Raw genomic sequence first — 11,307 nt, forward strand, 5'->3', positions numbered from 1 at the left:
AGTGGTTATCTTTGTTTTTCAGCTTACGGGTGATATTTATTTTCTTCTTTACTGTTAGCTATATTCTCTGGGTTTATTTCACAATAAACATTTATTGCTTTTACAATAAAATTTTGTTTCGAAAAATTGGAACAAATGGTAAAGAACAATGGTTTGGGTGATGGATTAAGACTATGGAGTTAAGAATAGAAATGGAACCACAATATGACCCAGCTATACCTTGGTATTTATCCTAAAGAATTAAAGTCAGCATACTACAGTGATACATGAATACCCATGTTTATAGCAGTACAATTCACAATAGCCCAACTACGGAACCCAGTCTAGGTGTCCATCAAAGGATGAGTGAATAAAGAAAATGTGATATATATTTTTTAGAGTTTTATTCAGTCATAAGGAAGAATGAAATTGTGTCATTTGCAGGAAAATGGATGGAACTTCAGACCATTATGTTAAATAAGATAGCAAAAATCAGAAAGTCAACAGTCATATGCTTTCTCAAACATGTGGGAACTAGAGAGGAAACAGGAACAGAGAGGTGGCTGGGGGATGTCTCATGAAAACTGAAGGGAGATCAATAAAGTAGAGAAAAGGCATCAGGGAAAAAGGAGGGGAGGGAGGGGAAAAATACTGGGGAACGATATTGACCAAATTATATTGTTCTATTGTGTGCATGTATGATTATGTAACAAGGAATCCCACCATTGTGTACAACTATAATGCACCAATAAAAACATGGGAAGTGGGAGTGAAGGGGAGACTGTGGAATTAGGGGTAAGCACATGGGCCTCCAGAGTAGTTAGTAAGAATTGGGCAGTGAAAAGATGAGGAAGAGGATTCCAAGCAAAAGGAACAGTGAGCGATGGCCTCAGGCTACAGGGAGCGGAGGAGGTCAAAATCAAGTCCTGCAGCGTGTATTTGGGGGAATGTGAGCACTAGCCTAAGGACAGAGTGAGGGGTAGGCCTGGGAGGGCAGGACAGCCTCAAATGGCATGCAAGGGACTTAGCTCTTCACTCTCGGTGTTCCCATGGCTCCTTGTGTTTGTTCCTAGCGGGCCACTTATCACACTGCATTATATTTGGTTGTAAATATGTCTGTTCTACTAAATTCTTAACTCCCCAAAGTCAGGGATCATGGTTCATCCATTATGGAACCACAGTGCCCAGCACAGGAACTAGCATAAAACAGTCAACAAAATCTTGGATGAATTGAATTCTAACAAGGTTACTTCTTTATTCGTATGTAATAAGGAGACATCATGAATTTCACTACCTAATGTACTTCAAGGACATTAATCTGGGAATATGTGCCAGGCACTGTGCTAGGTGCCATAACTGTTTTAATGGCTCTGACCTAAAACCCTGTGAGATATTCTCCACATTCATTTACACATGATGCTCAGAAAGGTCAAGTAAACTACCTATCAGCAGACAGTAATTACAGAGGCCAGGGCAGGCTGAAGGCAGTGTGAAGGCTGGGGTCAAACAGAGAAAAGTAAGAAGATCCGGCCAGTGAGAGGCTGTGGGAACCTAGACCACTCAGAGAACAGAGTGAGGGAAAGCTGGGCAGGCAGTGCTGCAACTGAGAGCCCATAAGTTCCTTAGCTGTGCCTCAAGCACATCTAGTATCTCTGCTGGCCACCTAGGGACAAACGGCATCAAAATGGACTCGCCCTTTATACTTAGAATAGCTCCAACCTACAAGATGCAGGACTTGTAGAAAGAAGCTCCCATCAGGCTGTGAACAGTTACCCTCCCTTCTCCTATCCACCGAAAGTCAATGTTGATAAAGCTGGCCCTGATCACAAATGTAAACCAATTCCCCGGCCCAATCAAAACAGAACAGGGTGTCAGAAGTGGTTTCTAGACCCATCTTGAGAACTGACTAGGCAATCCCTGTCAACTTCCTCACCTTCCCATATCTGTAAATGTACTGGGCTGGACAAGGTGACTTTTAAGACCCTCCAGTCTAGGTCTGTGACTGTACATTCTCATGGGCTTCATGTTCCTCCTTAACATTTCTATGGCCATCATAATTAATTCCATGCGTTAGTAGTTAATATCTGTTTTCTCTACTAGACTATGGGCCCTCTGGGCCAGGGCCTATCTGTCTTGTTCCCAGTAAGATTCCCAGCATCTTTCAAGAGTGTGAGCGTGAAGTAGCATTCCATGTCTGTCAACAGCAGATGGCTGGTTTCTGGCCTGGTTTTACCTAGAGGCCACTTTTTCTCTCCATGGTTCAGGAGATCCATTAATGTCACATTTACCTACCCCTCCACCTCTCTAGAAAAACCTCTTGGGTTTTCTATGAAACAGGGGGAGGTCAGCAGTGGAAGTTCTGAAACCATTCATATGTTTGTGTACTCCACACACTATTTGTACAGTATTCAGAATACTCCCTTGCTCAGTTGAAACATTTTCACTGGCCCTCTGCCCTTGGGGCAGGGAAATTAAGGCCTCCATAGGGGACAACTAAATTCCCCAGTGAGGCCTAGCACCAGCAACAGTCCTCTTTCCTACTCCCTAACCCCAGTCCCACATCTCAGTTCAAGATGCCAGGCCTTCCTAATATATTGGGGAAGGATGAGTGATGGGGCTTCGTGAGGCAGGAGGATGACCAGAATGAATTCTACCAGGGCCTTCTGTCCAGAAGCTCCCAAATCTTCTCTTTGGGACCAATGACTCCATCTGGCCTGTGCCCAGCATTCTGAAGCACCTCCCTCAACCAGTAGCCACCACCTAACACTGTCATATGGTGTATCCATGGAAAGAGGAGACCTACTTTCTTAAAGATGTTTATTCCCAGAAAATGAAAAAAAAAAAAAAAGAAGAAGAAGAAGAAGAAGTTCCTATGCTTTTTGTTCACTTCTAGGACAATGGGCAATATCAAATCCCCCCAAAAGCTGACCACCAAAACCTAAGAATAACTTCATCAGCGGCTGCCCTGTTTCCTCTTCCCTGTCCATTTAACCAAGCCCCCTCTCTGTGCCCACAGTTCAGTGCTGGGCAGCCCCTGGATGTTTCCTGCCTGGCAACATTTAATGGCTTCTTCTCTACCTTTCAGGTGATATCATCCTTGGGGTGACCTCTCTGCTTTAATTTTACTGACCCTTCCTGAGCAGGCTGATCAAAATGGGCCCTGGGAAATGCACATGCAAAACCCAGTGATGTGATTATGAGTTCCTGTACAGGCATTCCGGCACTTTTTTAGCCCCTGCTGAGCCAGCCAGAAGAGTCAAGGAGGACTCTGCTTTCATGGGTATTGTCAAGCAAAGTTTCCCTTGTATAAGTCTGCAGAAAGTAGGGCATGGATCTGTGCTTCATCATCAGTGTCCCGCGAGATGCCTGCCCAAGACAACCGGCTGGTTATCAAGTAAATGCAGTTGGCATTGTGTGTGCTTTGGGGTTGGCTGTTCTTACTTCAACTTGGTAGTCTGAAAATGGGATCAGATGGTCCCTCTGGAGAAGTTTGCTGAAAGAAACATGACTTAATTTAGGGATATGCTGAAGTTATTAACTTCTAAGACATCAGCAGATCCACCTGATGACATCAGCACTATCACCAGACCTTTCCGGGTGGGGGAAACAGATGGTTTGCTCACACGCACAAGGCCACCACCTTAAGGTGATGCTGCTGGTGTCAGAGAGAGGTGGAGAGCGGATGAATATGGTGGCCAGTTACCTGAATCAGCAATGGAAAAGCAGACCTATGACCTTGGAATATAATCTGCTTCTTTTTTAAAAAGAAGTTTCTGTGTAAATCTACTGCTTTTTAAGTGTTCCATAGAATGTCAGAGACCTTAAAAGATCATTTAACACAGCAGTGTTCCACCAATCTAATTGATGACCCACTGTAGCAAAACATGTTTGGAAATATCCTCTTTACCAACTGAAATTAAGTTCCTAGATAAGTTAGTTGATCCATGTGCATTATTTAGCCCCAACTAGGAATGTGATTTATAATAATATATATGTCAGTATGTAAGTGCTCACGCATGACTGCATTGGAACACACCATGAAGTAGTCAGTGCACACATCTGCTTACCATGGATACGTTTAAACCTAACAGAAGACAAGTAGAAGCGACTCCACAGAAAAAGGACAAGGAAATAAAAGAGGTGAGTGATGAAAGAAGGCAACAGAATTTTTTTAAATGAAAGAATAAAAAACAGCAAGGCTATTTTCCTGTCTATATTAACAGGAAGAAGAAAATAACCTTAACTGAGATACAGAGAACAAGGCGAATCAAATTACAAATGTATAGTTAGACAATAAAAGTTGCATATTACTTCTAAACTAATGAGCTAAGTCTTATATATAAATGTAATTTATTATGATGTGGTATGGGATAGGCCAATGACAAAGTATCATGGCAAATATGTCCCCAATCTGGAAATTCCATCCACATTGTTGAGCATAATTCAGTCTTTACCATTAGGGAAAAAAATTTAAAGCCCTTGGAAATAATATCCTTTTAGTATAGGCAGTGCAGAAAGGAGGATGAATTTTGAAAAATTGTTTGGTACATCTCTAAGTGAGATATTAAAGACCAAAACATGGTCTTTAATTGTAAATAACTGTAATGTTCAATTTTTGCAAGAGATTTCTTATTTTATTGCAAATTTAATCATACATATAATATGAGAATAAACTATTTTATAACAAAGTTCATTGAAATGGTGACATTTTATTTACTTCTGCTAAGTTAATCATATTCGGTCCCATGTCTGTTAGACAAAGTCTCCAAGCTACAAATCTGCCAGTGGTCTCCTGCTCTCACAGTCACTACACACCACACTGGAGCCCTCTTCAGGTCAATGTCTGTCTGGAATGCTTCACCTAAACAGAATGCATGAAGTAGGGGAGCTATCTCAACATTTCAACATCTCAAGACTTTGTTTCTACTCCTTTTAAACTTCTCTTTCCTAAATTACTGAGCTTCTGGTTTAACTCTGAAAATTTGCAAATCCCCTCTAGGGGGCAGTAATGACCTCATTGAGAATATTGATCAAGGCCAACCTCATTCCTTTGCCTGGCCCAAGAGGGTGTGTCAGCTGTATCTTTTGCTCCCTTTCCTGTCACTAGTTTCCTAAGTCAAGAAAGGTATGGGGGATATTATCACCATGCAGCTGTCAGCACAGGGAAGCACATGTAGCTGTGGACCTAGAAATGCCTAGAAACATCTGAATTCCATAAGGACTCCCAATTCTCCCTTTTAACTGTAAACAACTAGTTCCTAATTACTCATCCATCAGAGACACAAGCAATAGGGCTCCAGAAATCACTAGGGACTGAGTTTCAATGTCTTTGTTTTGTACAATGTCACTACTAACACCATTTGCCCTAAGACCAATAGGTAGCATTTGAATGAGAAGTGACAGGTTCCCTCCGGACCTCCTCTGCCTGTTGGCTGCTGTGGTTTGCACCACACTCAGTTGAAGAATAAACAAAAAGCAAAACCCCAGTCAGTCTAAGATAACAACAGAGGTGACATATGTTTTACATGCAACTTGAGAGAGACGAAGAAAAAGCAGAAACAATGGAAAGCATGATGAAAGAATCCCTGACTGACAAATCCTTTTGCTAAGCTGCAATTTTTTCAGTGGAATATGGTGACCTGTGAATGGTGCTCTCCTGGTCCCACCCCACCCCAGTTGGCTGAGTTTAGAATTTCTTCACTGGGGAAGAGGGTGAATGTCCTACAATGAGGCCACCAGTTGACAGGCTGAATGAATATCCAGGAATGAGAAAAGCTGAGAGCAGAAGGGAAAGGCAGTTTCCTTCAGCCCACTTTTCAACCCTGACTGGGCCAGTCTCCAAAGAGCTCACAGCCTCCAGAGCTGCAGTCATTATCATGTTGTCACAGTCACCGTGGGCTGTGGGCAGAATGATGGCTCAATACCTTAGCTTACAACCTCCACTTCCGGGCCCTCACTTCCTTCCTTCATCAAGCAAAGTAAAATGATGAAGACCCAAGACAGCTGGAAACCCCCACCTTGTTACTCCATGTAAATTTATGTCTTTTTTTGCACTCAGGACCCAGCCTGCCATGTCTACCTCACTCCAATACTACACTTACCTGGTGGAAGCTTTCTGTTGTCCCATCCTAACCTGGCTCCAAGCACCAGGGTATGGCTTATTCATCTTATCTCTCAAACCCAACATTGTGCCTTCAGAGGTTGTTCAATAAGTGTTTGGGGTCTGAAGAGCAAAAAGTGGTGGTAGAGATAATCCAATTGAGAAAATGTGAAAGGCCATGAAGGGTGAGCTGTCACCCTTGACAGAACAAAAATGCTTTCTCTGGGTCATGTGGCTATGTCACCTGTTTTCAGAGATGCTTTAACCTTAGTCATGCCCATTATCACCACAACATTAATGATGACATACTTAGAAGGTGTGAAAGGTAACTATAAACCACACCTATTTTTTTATAAAGGCAATATGATATATTGGCTTAAACACCAAGTTTTAGCCAGAACTGCATGCATTTCAATCCTAGTTTTACCATGTATGAGTTAAGGGTAGTGGTGAAAATTTTTCACTCTGCTGATGCTTCCTTATCTGTAAAATGAGGATAGTAATACCACCTCCTCATGGGTTTCAGGTGAGATCATATGTGTAATACAACAATGCTTTTCATGGTCTCGTTCATTGTTTATTGCTGATCTCAAGCACCTGCTCAGTGCTAAAGCAACCAGAGAACTGAGTTCCTACCCTTCTGCTTTTGCAATGAGGGAATGGCATGAATCTAACAAGGCAGGTCAAACGCAAAAGTGTCCAAACATGTAACTGACATGGGCCAAGTAGTCAGGTGCAAATGAAGCAGAATCATATTCACATGGAAATCCACCCTTTCCCTCTGGGCTGGAAAAGACAGACTCCATGGCTCTCACTTCCTACTTTGAAGAAACTTGAATATAAGAGTGATTTCCCTTGCTTCTTAATCTCTGTAAGAGAAACAACATAATTGTGACACTAAATGGGAATCAACCTTTGAGCTTCATGAGAGACAGTGAGAGGTGGTGGGAAGATGTCAGATGGGAGCAGGCAAGTCCTACCTAAAGGGACAGATACTACTCCTCCCAAACAGCTGTCAACACACAGTCATTGAACCTACTGTTTAGAGGCTTTTTGATAATTCAAAGATAACTCAGAATTTTTTAATATTATGCATGTTCAAATATCATGTACAAAATGGCAAGCAAATTCATTGCAGAATTATTTGTAATAATGAATGACTGAAAACTATCTGTGTTTAAGTAAATTGTACGCATCCATACAATGGGATGCTGTGGCTCTGTAAGAAAGAATGAGGAAATTCTGGAAAGATTGATAGAGGAATAAAAAACCAACAAGATAAGTGAAATAAAAGCACAAGGTTTTGTTTAAAGTGTGTACAGTATGCTAAAATTATGTAAGAAAGGAAAGGATTCATATTATGTATTTGAATAGGCTCATATTTGCAAAAAGAAGCCCTGAACATATACATAAGAAAGTAATAAAAGGGGTTACTGGGGCAGGGGCAGAATGGACAGATGGAGACAAGGATAAGATCTCACTAAATATCTTTCTACAGTGATTTGATTTTTCAAGCATGTGAAAGTATTTGCTTATACAAAAAATAATATAAAGACATTGCACATAGCAGCCACTGTGAACAAAACACATCTACAGGCTGCCAATGGATTCCCAAACTAGAGAAGCAGACCAGTTGGCAACATAGGGTCCAAGTTTTACTAGGTTTGGAAACAAGCAGGTTGTCAAAATCTGGCACCTGGGACTCTCTCTGGATTGCCTGGCAATAAGCTAACTGAGCCCAGTAGCTCCCCTCTCCCAGGGGAAAGGGATGCCCTGCTACCTCCCTTTGGGTAAACTGCCCAATAATTCAGGTTCCCATGAATCTGGGGAGCTCTAAGGCCTCCGGCTGAAGGGCAGGTGGAGTTCCCAATGTTCCTCAACAGTTAAGTCTGCCTGGAACCCAGATGGTCTGTTTGTTCCCCTCTGTCAACAGTCTGCCCCACTCGATCTAAGATATGGAGAGTGACAGGAAGGTGAAGCTCCTCCCCTGGAGCACAGCTGGACCCCACTGCAGCACACTTCTCTAGAGAATGCCAGAAACAGAGGTTATGTGCTCCTCCTGACCCTTCTCCCTGACACTGCCAGGCAGCACCACAGGACACAGTTCACACCCACTCCTAGACCTATGCAAGTCCTCAGCTTTGTCACTAGGAACAAGCAACGCAGTGTTATGGGTTGAATTGTGACCTCCAAAGCAAAGATATTTTGAAGACCTAATGCTTACCCTGGCATCTCAGAGTGTGACTTTGTTTGGAAAGTGGGTTGTTACAGATATAATTAGTTAAGCAGAGGTCATCCTGGAGTAGGTTGGGCCCTTCATCCAATGAGACTGTGCTCTTATAAGATGTCAAAGAGAGACACACACGGAGAATGCCACGTGATAATGAAGGAAGAGTCCAGAGCAATGTGCTTGCAAGTTAAAGAACACTCAGGATGGCCAACAAACCACCAGCAGCTGCGAAGAGGCAGGAAAGAAGCCTCCTGAACAAGGAGAGGAAGCAAACGTATTGTCCCCCAGTGCTCTTGGCCTCCAGAACTGGGGGACAATACGTTTCTGCTGTAAATCACACAGTTTGTGAAACTTTGTTATGTTAGCCCTAGGAAACATAGTTAGCAACCTTGGTCCAGCTCAAATGGCAAAAGTGTCTGAGAGTGTTCCATCTTAGCATGTGCTTAACAGATATTGATGACAACTCTGCCCAAATGAATGAATGATCAAGGACCTTGATGATCAAGTTTCTAGGACCTTGAATGATCAAGTTTCATTTTATAGAAATATATCCAAAAATCACCCAATAAACAGTAATTTAATGCTGACCTTATAAAGAATATAAGATACATAAAATATTCTATTGCTGCCCTAAAGGAATTGAAAGTCTTCTTGAAGATTCAAGAAAGACACATAAAATGTAACAACACTTATCATAATAGACAAATAAGCATCATCTTACACCCCCCTTCCCAGCCCTGCCAGTGAATGCCACAGGTGTCACTCTGAACTACATCCCACTGGGCTCCAGCCGGGTTCAACCTTCAATTGCATCTCATTTTAACTGCTCCTGAAATGTGTGTGTGGAAGAACAGGTTTCCCAGTTCTGCAGGACATTCTTTAGAATGCCAGGCTGTTGGACAATTTCTAGAAGCTGTCACCACTGCTCCTGGCATGGAATCTAAGCCTCCTGCACATTGCAGGCACCCACTCTCATTCACATTCATTATCTGGTGCCCTTGGTCTGAGTCTCCCCATCAATTTCTCAACAGCTCTCTCTTCCTGGTTAAAAAGGCAGACCCTGGAGGGACATGAGCCTACTCTGCAGCTCTCAGTGAATCTGACAACAAAACACAGGAGATCCGGGTGGTGTTGGGGTCCACTTTGGAGGGTTGACAGGGTTTTGAAAGGAAGGAAACACTACAGAAAAATCAGAGACCCCTAGAAGAGATATTATTTTCCTCATCCTCTTTCAGAACATTTGTTTGTCTGGCTCAGTCTTCTTGCAGGTGGCTACTCCCAGCAAACCCCACATCTAGCAACCTCGGAGTCTCACCACAATCTCACCTCATGTCCATCTACACATCTGAGGGGAGAAGAGACAGAATACTTGCCTGAACCTTCCTGGAGCTCTGTCTGGGTCCCAGGGCTCTGGAGTCTGGCTCCCTCGGGTTCCTTCCCCAGCTCTCTCCTTAGGAAGACGTGGCAGTGCCAAGTGCCCAGTGGAGGCCCTGGATGGGCTCATGGAGGAAGAGTGGCATGTCCTGCTGCCCCACCCTTGACAAGCAGCCTGAAGATCTAGCTGTGGCTCTGTGCCAGCCTCCCAAAGGGCAGCTGTGGTCAAAGCACAACCTGCTGGTAGAACAGAGGAAAAGGTTCTTTGCTTTGACTTTGAGAAATTCACTATGGAGTCTCCAGCTAGAAAAGACTTTGGCACTCAACTTTCAGCCTGTGGTCTGCATCCAGCTTTGAGGTAGACACTCTGCCTGATGAGCAATATCCATTGATCCCTTCCTCCCATCTAGCAGGACTCCAATGTTGTTCACCACTCAGGGTAGTAAGCTTATCCCCAGATCAGAAGACTCATCCATTCAAAACAAAAGCAGGCCCCTTGCCAGTGAACAAGTTGGGATGTCCCATTATGAGATATGAGAGGAGACTTGCTGGGGGAGCTCCTGCAAATGCTTTCCTGGCTCTGTCTCTGCTGGTTGTTATACTGTCTGGAACTTCTGCAGCCACATTTTGACTATGAGGGGAAGCCTGAGGACAGAGCAGAAAGAAAGAACCGGTCTTTGATAGCATTGCTGAACTACTGAATTAGACAACCCTGACTTCTCATAAGTATCATTATTTAAACCTATTGAGTGAGGTTTTTGATACTTACAGCTAAGATTTCCTAAGTGATGTGTATTCAGGTGTCCCTGACGACATGGACTATATGCCTGAATCACAATCCCACTGATCTGACTACAACATATACAAACTTCATGTCACACACACACTGTCTCTTCTCCCTACCATTCCTGGGTGCTCAGTTTCTTCTCCAGACCCATTTTACCATATTTTCAATATAGTACTATATTCTACAACATATGTCAATACCACTTTGCTGGGCTCCAGGGACTCAAAAATGAAGCCTTGAAAATAGTCTGGAGGTTCCTAAAAAAAAATAAAAATAGAACTACCACTACTTCTGGGCATATACCCAAGGGAAACAACATCAGTAGCTCAAAGACATTTTGTGTTGCCATGTCACTGCAGCATTACTCAAAACAACCAAGACATGGTAATGACTGAAGTCCACTGTCCTTGGACAATGAACAAAAAAAGAAATTTGAACAATAATAAATTCTGGAGAGGCTGTGGAGAAAAAAGAACACTTCTACACTGTAGGTGGGAGTGTAAATTAGTATGACCTTAAAGGAAATCAGTATGGAGGCTCCTCAAAAGACTAGGCATGGAACCATCATATGACCCGACTATACCTCTCCTCAGTGTTTATCCTGAAGAATTAAAGTCATCATGCTACAGTGATACATGCATGTCCATGTTTATAACAGTACAACTCACAATATCCAAACTATGGAACCAGCCTAGGTGTCAATCAACAGATGAATCTATAAGGAAAATGTGATATATACACACACACACACACACACACACACACACACAGAGTTTTATTCAGTCACAAAAATGAAATTATGTCATTTGCCGTAAAATAAATAGAACTAGAGACATT

The 11,307-nt window shown here is 42.8% G+C and overlaps 1 protein-coding gene across 1 annotated transcript in view; it reads right to left on the minus strand.

Annotated features, from left to right (window-relative positions):
- The window catches only part of LOC124078557 (EF-hand calcium-binding domain-containing protein 4B-like), a 73,712-nt gene extending 63,374 nt beyond the window's left edge, over nt 1-10,338 (minus strand). The window contains exon 1 of the mRNA XM_058572368.1: nt 9,683-10,338. The gene's annotated coding sequence lies outside the window, so the exon portion shown is untranslated. The remainder of the gene's footprint in view (nt 1-9,682) is intronic.
- Nucleotides 10,339-11,307: the final 969 nt, after the last annotated feature.

Source organism: Marmota monax, unplaced genomic scaffold (genome assembly GCF_021218885.2).
Source record: "Marmota monax isolate L192 unplaced genomic scaffold, Marmota_monax_Labrador192_F-V1.1 WCK01_AAM20220418_F8-fsc01122, whole genome shotgun sequence".
In the NCBI taxonomy this organism is placed as follows: Eukaryota; Metazoa; Chordata; class Mammalia; order Rodentia; family Sciuridae; genus Marmota; species Marmota monax.